The sequence below is a fragment of the Callospermophilus lateralis genome, chromosome 12 (genome assembly GCF_048772815.1).
Source record: "Callospermophilus lateralis isolate mCalLat2 chromosome 12, mCalLat2.hap1, whole genome shotgun sequence".
NCBI lineage: Eukaryota > Metazoa > Chordata > Mammalia > Rodentia > Sciuridae > Callospermophilus > Callospermophilus lateralis.
The window spans coordinates 60,205,069-60,218,577 of NC_135316.1; positions in this window are offsets into that span (position 1 = coordinate 60,205,069).

Sequence of the window (13,509 nt, forward strand, 5' to 3'; positions counted from 1 at the left end):
AAAGCATTCTAGATAACTGTGATGCAGCCTCCCTTCACCAGGTCAGAACCAATGGCATGTCTAAGTATTTTTATATCTGGAACTGAGAAATCAGTGACCTCCAAGAATATCCAGATTAGAGTAAGTTAAGACAAGGAGGTGTAGGAATTATTTAGAAAAGAGTGTGTGGATTCAGAGGAATTTGCTAATCCCTCATGAGTGTTCCAGAGGAAAAGAAAAAGTTATGGAGCTCTAGAGAAGATATTTCTGTTTTAGCTAGCTTTTTAACTGCTGTGATCAAAAGACCCAACAAAGTACCTTTATTTTTCCCTGTGAAGGAAGGCGAGTGATTTTGGAGGTAGGAAGGCCAATGGAATGAATCAGATATTATTACGCTATGTACATATATGATTACACAACCTGTGCAACTCTACATCATGTACAACCAGAAGAATGAGAAGTTATTTATGTAGGATGTGTCAAAATGCATCCTACTGTCATGTATAACTAATTAGAACAAATTTAAAACAAGACCCAACAAAAATAACATAGAAGAGGAAAAGTTTATTTTGGCTCACATTTTCAGAGGTTGAGTCTATCAACCTCTATCACCCAGCTCCATTGCTTTGAGCCTGAGGTAAAGGCATAACAGTCATGGCAGAAACTCAGAGTGGAGGAAAAAAAGCTTAGGATATGACAGCCAGGAAGCAGAGAGAACTCTGCTCATCAGGGTACAAAAGATAAATCCTGAAGTAGTACCACCAGTGACCTACTTCCTCTAGCCACACGCGACTTTTTTCCATCCAATTAATTAATTTGCCCACCCAACTAATCTGCCATCAGTGGATTAAGCCACTAAGTTTACACCTCTCAATCATTTCACTTCTGAATATCTTTGCATTGTTTCACACATGAGCTTTTGGGGGATACCTCATATCTAAACCATGAAGATTTTTATATACCTAATTGGAGGTAGGGCTGAGTAAATTTTGCCAAAACTTTGGTCATGGAAAGCTTAGAAGTAGAATTATTTAGAGTGAATAGTGAATAGTGAATAGTGAAAGGTCATTCAAAGAGGTTTACCTTTCAGGAGGAATGTATTTATATTTTAAGGGGAAATGAGATGAAATTATGGAGATAATGCTGGGCTGTGGGATGACACAGAACTTTCAACACTTTTCTCCAGATGTAAGAATAGGAACACAAAGAAGTACATATCATTATTGTTTGTTGTAAATTAATTAATTATTAATCCTTAGAATAATATTAACAAATATAGGTTTTAAAAACTTGAAAGTTTTTGATCAGGAAAAGGGAAGTTGATGAATTGTTTCAAGTTGAAGCAGTACAAGGATGAATCTTAGTGATAAAAAGGATTACTGGAAAGTCTCGGTTTTCCAGAGTTACCATCAATAAATCTTTGTCTTAGTTAAGCAAGAAAAGATGAAGGACTCTACTTGGTCAATTGATGTAAGTAAGGAAGAAATTCAAAGACATAATTCAGAGGTTTAAATTGGCAGAAGTTGGTGATGGATTCAGTGTAGAATGTTAGGAAGGAGGAAGAATCAAAAATGATTTTATATATCCCCTTATGTGACTGAGTAATTGTTATGAATTGACATTTAGAATATAGATGTGGGAAAAGATTGAAGAAAGGCAGATAATAAACTCAGTATTCAATAAGTAGATTTTTTTTTTTTACCATCAGGCTTATTAAGGTACAATTTACATTGAATAAAATAAATTCTTTCCAAAAATTCAGTTCTATGAGCCTTAACAAATATCTGTAATCATAAACCTCCATTGAATCAAAATGTAGACTACATCAGTCACCTCCCATGTTTCTTGATGTCATTTTCTCGTCAATCCCCTTTGCCTACCTGCAGCATCTGGAAAACTGTTTTGTTGTCCCTAACCTTTTGTCTTTCCAGAAGCTCATGTAAATAGAACCAGACTGTCGGGCTTTTTGTGTCTTGTTGCTTTCACATATCATAATGCTTTTGAGACCTGTTTGATGAGTATTTGTGCTGTTCTCATCTTTTGGTGATTATGACTACAGATGCTGTCAACATTCATGAATAGGTCTGACCTCAGAGAAGAAATCTGAGCTGATTGATACTGCAAGATCCTCAAGCTTGTGGGTAGTGCCAGAACCTATGTAGTACATGCAGAGTGAGATTAATCAAGGGCCAAAAAAAATCCTTAGAAAATCTGCCTCTCAAAGGCAACTGGGGGATATGAAGTCCTGAAGGAAACTGAGAAAGAATGACAGAAAGATGTTGGATGCTCTGTAAGTGTTCAATCACAGAAACCCAGAGAGCAGAGTTAAAAGAGGCCAAACAATGTTTAAAAAGAAAGAGACACAATGAATGCTCATGAAGCAAAGCAAGAGACATGTTAAAGTTAATAATGGTGAACTGAATTGGGTTGCACTGTCAATATTAAAGAAATTAACTTAAAATAATTTAACATGTGAGATCCAAGATATCTTTATGTTTGCCTATTCTGCAAACATAAACATATTATGTTTGCCTTCTGATGAAAATTTTTGTTTTTTGAGTTGGGATTCTGTACTGTTGTTTGGTCTCATCATCTTACTCAGATTTAAATCTTAGTGTTGAGACAGTTGGATGAGCCAGTCCTGATAAATCTAACTCCACAGAGTTCCAGAGAAAGGGACTCAATATGTCAGGAATGATTAGATAATTGGTGCAGCCAATTTGGAAAGCAGTATGGAGATTTCTTGGAAAGCTGGGAATGGAACCACCATTTGACCCAGCTATTCCCCTTCTCGGTCTATTCCCTAAAGACCTAAAAAGAGCATGCTACAGGGACACTGCTACATCGATGTTCATAGCAGCACAATTCACAATAGCAAGACTGTGGAACCAACCTAGATGCCCTTCAATAGACAAATGGATAAACAAAATGTGGCATTTATACACAATGGAGTATTACTCTGTATTAAAAAATGACAAAATCATAGAATTTGCAGGGAAATGGATGGCATTAGAACAGATTATGCTAAGTAAAGCTAGCCAATCCCTAAAAAAAAATGCCAAATGTCTTCTTTGATATAAGGAGAGTAACTAAGAACAGAGTTGGGAGGAAGAGCGTGAGAAGAAGATTAACATTAAACAGGGGTAAGAGGTGGGAGGGAAAAGGAAAGAGAAAGGAAATTGCATGGAAATGGAAGGAAACCCTCAGGGTTTTACAAAATTATATATAAGAGGAAGTGAGGGGAAAGGGGAAAAAAACAAGGGGGAGAAATGAATTACAGTAGATGGGGTAGAGAGAGAAGATGGGAGGGGAGGGGATGGGGGATAGTAGAGGATAGGAAAGGCAGCAGAATACAACAGACACTAGTATAGCAATATGTAAAACAGTGAATGTGTAACCCATGTGATGCTGCAATCTGTATATGGGGTAAAAATGGGAGTTCATAACCCACTGGAATCAAAGTGTGAAATATGATATGTCAAGAACTATGTAATGTTTTGAACAACCAGCAATAAAAATTAAAGAAAAAAAATAGTGACTTTAAGAAGGCAGAATTCTTCCAACAACCATATGAGTGAATTCAAAGGTTGCTCCATTGAGACTTCATTTGAGACCAAAGCCCCAGTTGACACCATTTGTCCCTTCTTTTGAAAGACCCCAGCTCAGATTCCTGATCAACAGAAACTGTGATGTAATAAGCATGCCTTTTTTCAAGCAGTTAAGTTCTGGACTAATTTGTTATGCAGCAATAAATAACATGCATGTCTTGACTCCACATTAGTGAAGTCACTTTGGTAGCATGAATTTATCTATGGTGAACATTTCTGTCATTAAAATTGGTAAATGGCACAAGTCATGGCTTTTGCTCTCCTAAGAGAGCTGCTTGTTAAATATTTGCAAGCACATCACTGCATGCAAAATTCAGGATTCTGAAAGTCAGAGAGCAGGGTTTCCTTAGACAGTGAGATATGAGAACAAAAGTTCAAGAATGAAGATATATGTCTTGAAAGGAAAAGAAATGGCCTCATAAAGCATTTGAGCAATAGGCAAAGGATGCCAAGAGGAGAGCTTAATAGAGAACTGAAGATTTCTTAGATATGTCAAGCAGAACACCAGAGATGGTACCTTCAGATAGATGTACATGACTGAAGTATGAGAATAACTGCCAGCTACCCAGGTGTTATTAAGTGGAGCACAAACTAGCTAGCAATGTGGTATTTCCTCTGCCTTACTTTGCAACAGTATTACTATGAGATCATCACTTTAAAATAGCACTGATACACATCATTCTAATTAGTAGAAAATTCCAATTGCTACTCAATAAAACAACAACAGCAACAACAACAACAAAAAAACCCAACCTGAATGTAATGGAAAATTGTCTCAAATAGAAAAAAAAAATAGAATATGTGAGGATCAGTTCTGATTAAACAGCAAAAAGCAACAAATTTATTTCCTTAATGAAATTAGTAAATGAGATTGGTCTAATAGCAAATAAATATGCTCCATTCATTTAGAATTGCTTTTCTTTAATGTGGAATATTCTATTTTAAATTCATATGTACTATTAATGATAATTGTGAAATAAACTTTACAGTGCTATCTTTGTATTAAAATTAGGGAAGCATTTTATTTCTTTGTGATTTTGTTAATTAATTACAGCTATGGATATATTACTCATCATTTGTGACAGCAAACTTTTGCTATTAGAATGATTAAAAAATAGGTTGTTCCAATAAGCAAGGAACTAGAACACAGAAAAATGGAACAACTAAGTAGGATCATACTTCAGGAAGTAGATAGGGCTTTCAACTAGACTAAGGAAGACAGCAGAAGCTCAAGCTACACAAGTGAAATGCAAGGCTAACCTCAGAGCAGCAGAGGTGGATCTGGACTATGGATCTTGTGCTAGAGACTTGGACAGAGTATTTTTGAGTCCGTCAGATTGTTCTATGAAGACTGAAGCAAAGCTTACTCTATAATAAGGGTTCAATATTCTTAAGTGTAAAGAAAGGCACATGGTCAGGGACAAATGAGTTTTGTGATCTAAGGCTATCTTTGATTATTTGTTTGTTACTGTTTTGTTTGCCTTATAAAATTTGTGCTTTTCATCTTCATGGCAAATTAAAATCCATAAAAATGTTGAGGAAATTTAAGTAAAAAGTCAACTTTATCCATTTTTCTTGATACTTTAGAAAATAGTGTGTTTTAATTATACCTTTCAAAACATTATTCCATGATATTTTAGAATTCAAATTCAAATTCCCTATCAGTCTTTTGTATTAAAGTTTATTTCTGAACCATATTTGAACTAAGTGCTCTGGGCTGACACTTTTTATGGATTGATACTTGGACCTAATGGCTCTAGGGATTTAATTAACATGCTATTTCTTCTTTCCTCCTAATCATTGATGAAGCTGTTAAAGAGCCTAACCGGACCTAACATCAGTCCCAGTGACATATACAAGACCCCTCCAATCAATTCGAATGTCACTGTTATTTGTCACTATTTTCTAATAACTTTCAAACTGCTATTTACTCATTTTTTAATGCCAGAAAGCTGCTAATGTTTTTTTCAAGTATTATTGCTTGAGATATCCTAAAATTAAATTTACCGCCTTTGAAATATTGCTTCTAAAATTGGTAGTCAAACAAAAATATAAACTTTATCTACTTATATTTGTATCCTGATCTCAAAGATTAGGATATTAAAACAATTTTCACAAATATTATTAACACCATTTTGTGTGTAATGCAATGAAAATTGAAGTCACCTAATAAAAATATTGTAGATAAACATTATGATAAAAATACAGATAGTCTAATTCTTGTTTCAGTATTCAATGTAATGGACTGACTTTATAGTAGAGCACCAAAACTTTCCTATGAACATAGTTTTAGAAAAAAATCAGGGAATCAGAACATTATTTGAACAAAAATTTCTTGTTAATTATTCTTCTGAAGACCTCTATTGACAATATTTCACTCCTTTACAAATATTTAGAATTCCTGGGATTGTTTTTGGTATCATCTAAGTAGGTAAAACTAGGCAATTTAGATATTTATGGTGAGTATTGACAACTGATTTGCAATTGTATTTTCTCAAGAAAAATAGTTGATACTGGTGACACCTAATTTTTCAATGCTTTTCTTTTGTAGGCAGAATAATTTTGGCATTAATTATCAATAGAAAATTCAGGGTTTTAAAGAATTTATATAGTACCATCTAGCTATCTCTACTCTGAACCCACTTATGCAGCCATTTCATGAATATGTTATTTTATTTCAGATGCAGTTTACTCGTTTGGACATATAATAAAGCATCAGTCTACATTTAAGCTTTATTATCTGTTTTTAGATGTTATATTTTCTATGGTTTTAAGATACATCCTTGGCCATTTTCCAAATCTCAATACTATATTAAGACCAAAGCTTCCTGCCAAAGCCAAAAAATTTATAATGAAATGAATACTCCTCTCTGTTATCAAAATGACAGTATTTCCTGGTTGTTATCTCAAATTATAAATATAGCTTTTTAGTTTATTGATTAATAAGTAATTATGTCCTAAAATAATTTCAAAGTCTATGCCTTTGGAATTTTCTTTCCAAGTTTTTTATGGCTGCTCGTTTTGCAGTAGATAAGTAATATATAACCAAAAAAGATTTAAATATTGAATAACTATACTACAATAGTTGGTGAAAAAAAACCCCACCACCTCCAAGTAGGAAAGGATATGACAAAATATTAGAGAGGAACTTAGCAGTGAGACAGAGAAAGAGATCTTTCAGAAGAAACTTACAGATTTTTATCATGAAATCATATGCTGCAAGACAGTGTGGGTGAGAATAAATAAGAAAATGTTTCCTATCTTATAATAAAAATTCTTTTGTATATTTCAAGATACCTTTTCATGAATTGTGAGAGAAAGCAATACTAATGAGGTGCATGCTGATAGACTCGAATGGTCTCACTTGGCTACCCTGGCCAATCACATTGAGTCTTGTCTCATCATCTAAATGGTCCCTAGCAGAGAAAATTGTCAATAATCAGAGAAAATCAAGGTAGAAAATTGATGCTTTTTGGACACTTGAAGCAACATAGGTCACGATGCCCTTTGAGAGCACACTAACAAGATGATCCACAAAAAGTACCTGCCAATTTACTTGTGGAGTGTCATTTGATCATTGTTAAAGCGTTCAAAAGACCTTAAAGGTAGACCAAGTATTGTTTCAAGATGGTGATAGGCCCAGAATTAACTTTGATTGTGTTCCCCTTCACATATATATCTGTCAGTAAGGCAGAACAAACAATCGTTATATGTTTAAAGTTACATGTAATAATTGGGGATATTTATATATTATTCTTTAAACTGATATTAAGTGTCACTAGAGTGGAATGCTCTTTCATACATATTTGTCAAATCATTCTCAGCATAGCACTGAGCAGAGATCATAGCCTTCTGACAGAAAAGAGAGCAGTCCTGGTCCAATCCTTGCACAATCTACAAATTTTTGTGAGGATTGTGGAGCTGAGAAAGGAATAGGCTGTACCCATCTAAATTTACTCAGTTAAGAATATACCTCTTGTATTGGGGTAGTGGCTCAGTCATAAAATGCTTGCCTAGCATGTGTGAAGCACTGGGATTGATCCTCAGAACCAACTAAAAATAAATAAATAAATAAATAAAATAAAGGTATTGTGTCTGTCTGCAACAAATATACCTCTTATTGTTGATCATGTTATCAATTTTGCTACCTTGAACACTACTGTCCAAGAAATTGTAAAAGATTTTCTGACATACAGGATCTCATCTCTGAGTACTTGGATCCTTAAACATAGTACAGCACACACAGGAATAAAAATCATATATCAAAATATTAAAATATGGATGACCTCAAATAAGCCTTCATTCTTAGATACCAAGCTTAGATCCAGAATGGGTCTTTGGTTGTCTCATGTAGATTTTCTTTTACCTAATAACTCTGTCTCTGTAATCTTAGTAAGAACAGTTCCTTTAACTTGTTTTATATCACCTTATGGCTTGAATGTATAAACAAATTATAAAGCGTATCTCATGTGTGAGATGTAGTTGAAATCCATTTGTGACATGTGATGTAAGTGTTAGGGAAGTGGCAGTCATGTGGTTTGCTCGAGAGACATAGAATTTCATCTCTGGTGTAACATTTAGAGTGTTCTTCAGCTACTGAGAAAGTAACATATAATGAGTGGCATACCTCCCACTTTAGTAATCAGCAAGCATACAACACTACCACTGCCTGAATGACACAGAATCCATCGGGATCATAAGGGTGTTATGCTGCTACTGCATAAATTTTACTGATTAAAATGCTCTTGAATCTGATGGTGTTCAATTCAACAAGTCTCTTTATACAGCACTTGCTATTTACATTTCAAATAACAGCATTATATTGCTAAGTGATATAATAGATAGTGATCTTATTGAGAACAACAGCAAAATACATATCCATAGCATAGCTCCATAGATAGTATGCCCATCATATAATATTGCCCATGCTAGCAGTGAAATTTTAATCAATCATGTCACAAAGATTTTATTGGTTGGTATGGATACCGTTTGTTTTTCCATTGAAGTTGTAAGTTCTCAGAAATATTAATATTTATTCAGAGTAAAGAAAATATTTTTTCAAAATCTAGATATAAAGATTTAAACTTTCTAGGTATACTGTATTTATGAAAAAACAAAAGATTCTGTTCAAAGAATTACAAAATAGAATACTTTCTCATTTTTGTACTTGAAAGCAGTAGATATTTGGCAACTTTCATGCCTTAGTAATTTGGAAGTCAAAATTTGAAAAATATGAAACACAAGAGACGTAACAATAACTAAAAAGTAAGCAATACTATTATTCATCAAACAAAATACAAATAAAAATAAAGAAGAAGGTAAACCTATCATGAAACATCAAATAATTAACAAATGCACTTTCTAAGTATATATTGTGCTGAAGTATTTAAAAATTCAATTTTGTTTGTAATTTCCTTTTCAGGAAAGAATGGAGAATTGACACATGAAACAAGTAAAATTCTATTGGTACAATCCTCATACCTGAATATTCTTCCTAGAATCAGAATGGTTAAATAATTTATACTGTTAATTATCTATTACTATGAGTGACAACAGATAATACTAGAGCACTGAACTAAACATTTCTTTGCAGAGAGAGAGAAAGAGGCTGGGATTCCTTCAAGAACACCCCCAGGGACCTAACTTCCTTCAAATGGCCTTATCTACTAAAGATTCCACCACTTCCCAGTAGCACCAAGCTGAAGATCAAACCATGAACATGTGGGGCTTTGGGGAAGCTTCCAGACCCAAACTATAGCATCATATTTCCTTTAGGTATGTTTTTATTTGGTGTAATGGCATTTTTGCTATTGAGTTCAAAATTATTATAAGCAGTTTTTCATATTTAATATGCACATCTGCTCATTCATTCTATGTATTTCCTCAGTCATCTCTCCTGACTATTTTTGTTTAATGCCTATAGTGTTTCGGGTGCATTAGTGTTTGGTTCTAAAGAGAGCACATTGATGAACAAAATGAAATTTTGTAATGAACACATTTACTCAAGAATGTGTTGTTATTCTAGATGGGGATAGTAACATGTAAATAAGGAAGCTATAGGTGAAAGGCTGGAATGAACATTTCTATCTAGGGAAGCTGGTAAAACTCCATGAGAGATAGGGAAATGGAGGAAGGTTTTGAAAGAGGAGTAAGGGCCTGTCAAATGGAGCACAAAGTAGGAAGAGAGCATGGTAAAATGTGGAACACAGAGTTTGAAAGCAATAAAAACTAACAAAGGATAGGGAAACAAAAAAAAATTTCTTTAGGTAGACAAACCCACAAATAAAAACAAAAATGCAAGGACCTAGGTTGTTTCAGGTAAATTTGTTGAATTCTGGAGTTTTCAATATGGATTTTGGGTAGGGCAAATACCAAAAGGATTATTGATTATTGATTATAAAAACTAATGTACCCTAAACTTTTTTATCAATTCAGGAAAAAGATATTCAATCTCCAGGAAACTATTATTCAAATTATGTAAAACATCTAACTCCACTTGGTGTTCTCTGTTTTTGTTGTTGTTGCTTTCTGTTTAGCCTTTGGTTACACAGAGTATATCAGCTGCTAAGCTGCTTCTGTGTCTTGTATTTCTAGTACATCCAGACTCTTCCTGGGGAATAGATTCAAATACCAAGAAGTAGCAGAACAAGAATGTAATATCTGAGTGTGTGTACCTCAAAAAAAGAGCCACATGCTCATTTTTATTTAAGATAACAAAACTGGCAGCAGATCTTTGTATGAGGCTCATTATAATATTAAGAACAAGACAAAACACTGGGCCATTGACTCTTAAAGATAAGAGAGAACTTAGGGATCATGCCATTAAATTCCTTTCACAATTAAAGAATTTTCTAAAACATCCCTGATGGATGGCTATTTAATATTTTATGGTTTCCCCAATTCTGACTTCATTGAAATCCATTCCAAATCATTTAAAATGTTCTCCTTGAAAAGAAGTGTAATCTGCTCCTCTCTCGCTGTTAGTCACCAATCCTAGTTTTGTCCTCTGAAAAGTTTTACAATAAATCTACTCCCCCCACCCACAATAGGCTTTCAAATATTTGCAGATTGCAGTCAAGCACCCTTCTCTGTCTCCAGGCCAGATATTATACATCCCCTCAACATTTTCATGGGTATAGTTTTGGCGACCCAACACCACCCCAGCATATTGTTGGGCTAAACTCTTGAGTTAAAGCTGTAGAAGGGTCATCCCACAGCCTTGTTACAATTTTTGAAATAACAGAGTTAACCTCCTGCTCATAGTGTCTTCTTGTTTTCATAAAATGCTTAGCTTTTTACCCAAACTGCAATCAATTAAAGACTCCTTCAGGTTGAACTATATATGTAATGGTTGAGCAAATCAGAGGTATATGAAATTTAAATGAAAACTTTAAATACCATATTTTGTATGTCCAGAAATTTAGCCAGATTCTCAGATTGAATTCCCAGAAGATGCTAGGTACAAATTCTATGACTTCATCTGATTCTTGTGCGGAAGAATACAAAGGACACCTTTCAAAGTACATCACTAGAGTCTGGTTGCCATATTGAATATGAGCCAGGAGTCCACTCTGTTGAGCGATGGATGAGCTTCCTCGAGTACTGTAGTCACATTTCTCTACCTTCCAAAGGAATATCATGACAGTCTGTCAAGTGTCACCTTCACAATGACTTAGAGCTAAGCTTGATGCTCAGTCCTCCCTATTCATGGGATGAGCTGCATTTACCCCCTTTTCTATTGTATATAACAAGTTTTCTTTACTTAGTTTTTACTGAATGTAATACAAGTCATGCAAGGGGAGATCTCATGCAATTTAAACTGTTAAGCAGAAGTTAAAATGTTCTCCATTCTTCAAAATAATTAAAACAACATCAAAAAGACTGGAAGTTCCTTTAAATGAGAAATACATAAAGATTGCTAAAATAAAGGGTAAAATCCATGCTAGTTAAGGATACTCATTAAACTTTTGTATTCCCATAAACTCAGCACATAATGTATTGTTATTCATTGTTTGATCAAAGCAAGCGTTCAACAATTTGACTTTCTTCTTATATCAAAGTATGACTCTTTCAGAATTTACATAATCCTGGCATTCTACCTTAAAATATAAGCTTCTTACAGGAATGAATCTTAATCAGTAAGCAGACCAATACAGACAGTGGCACTTGAAATTTATTTATGAAGTAAAAAATGTATACAACAAATGGATATCTGTGGTTTCCTTGGGTTGCTAACAGCAAGTTGTATCACTCTACCACTAACCTAGATAGCTAAATTAATAATCCTGTTGGATAGACTTTACACATATTATCTATCTGCATTTCAGAATATCTGTCTGAAATAATTTTGGTTTTGGCACAGTAGATATTAAACTGACAGTGTTTAGCCAGCAGGCTTAGTAGCTTATTAAGGCAGCTTCTGGAACCTAATGAGAAATCTATGTTATCAGCACAGAAGTAGGTGCTTGTCTCCTTATTTCCTGTGGCAGGAGGGTATTCATTCAGATCATTTTAAAACTGTATCAAATTATTTTGAAGTAAATTAAAAAGAGGAAGAGCTAGGACACAAGTCTCTTTCTTGGATCTTGATTGGAATTTAGTGTTGAGGGTCCATTGCTACCTGCTCTGGTTCTCACAGTGGTATTATGCTTCAGACTTTGAAGGAAACTTCATAGCATCAGATCTGTGCTGAGATCACATAGCTCAGCCTATAGTGATTCCTGTCTATAGAATCAAAGGCTAAATGTAGATCAATACTACTGACAAAGGCTTGCATTGTTCTCAAATATTTTCTCAGTATGGTGAAAATCTTCCACAAAAGACAACTGAAAAATAGGGTAGATGTTTAGCAATGGTCAACAATGGACTGAGACCCGCATTTCTCTCATAAAGGATATTTTGTTGAGGGACCCAGTTCTGCTGTATTCTAAAGTATAATCCTCCCCAGGGAGGTCCTTGTTCTTCTTTTCTAAGTTGAAGTATGTGGACATATCTGAAATTTTTGAATATGCTTTCAGCAAAGACAATCTTCTCAAGTCAAATTATTTGGATCCATCTTTTTGAATTCTAGGTCCCAGCATGGTGCCTTAGTTCACACAAGTAATAGAGGCATTTTACTAGAATGATTTCTAGTGTTTTGATAAATTACACAATAAAAACAAGCATTTAAACAAAGAATGCTATTTGTTTACTTAACTGGAATGACTAGTGTTAATCAGTCCCAGCCCAATCCAGTGGCTCCATCTTTCCTCTTGGTTATGTGTTAGCTGCAGCTCAATCCTCACAGTTACGCTTCTTCTGAGCCGAGGTATTGCCCTCCTTTACTCTGTTGCACCTGGTCCCTTCATTATCCAGAAAAAGATGGAAGAACCAGTCAATTTTCATGATTATTTATGTTGTAATCATGGCTTTTTAATGCACTCATTTTCTCATATGAGTTAACAGTTACTTGCAGTCTTCAAGACACTGTAGATCCATCATGTTATCCGATTCTAACATCATCTCCTAAAGTGGGTAGAGCTGATATCATTACCTTCATTTGACAACATTGACAGCCAATTTCTTGTTGAGGTCACAGTTAATAAGACTAAACAAGGATTAAATATTGACTTTCTCATCCTGGATCTCATGATCTTTTACCTCTACCTTGATACCTCTGAGTCATTCTGGAAATGAGGTGACGCTTGTCCCAACAGGAATCTAGGCTGGGACTGAGGCTGCTTGTACTGAACTGGCACATGCTGACTATACATCTTATGCCTGTCCCTCTTGTTTCACGTTTGAAAAGGAAAGAATAAAAAGATAGATGAAAATAAATAAAAGATAAATTGATGGGTAATACTTTAAAGGAAAATGAGATGAAACAGTAAAAGTAGACAAAGTACAAACACAAAATTCAATTGAACAGACAGAATATCCTCAA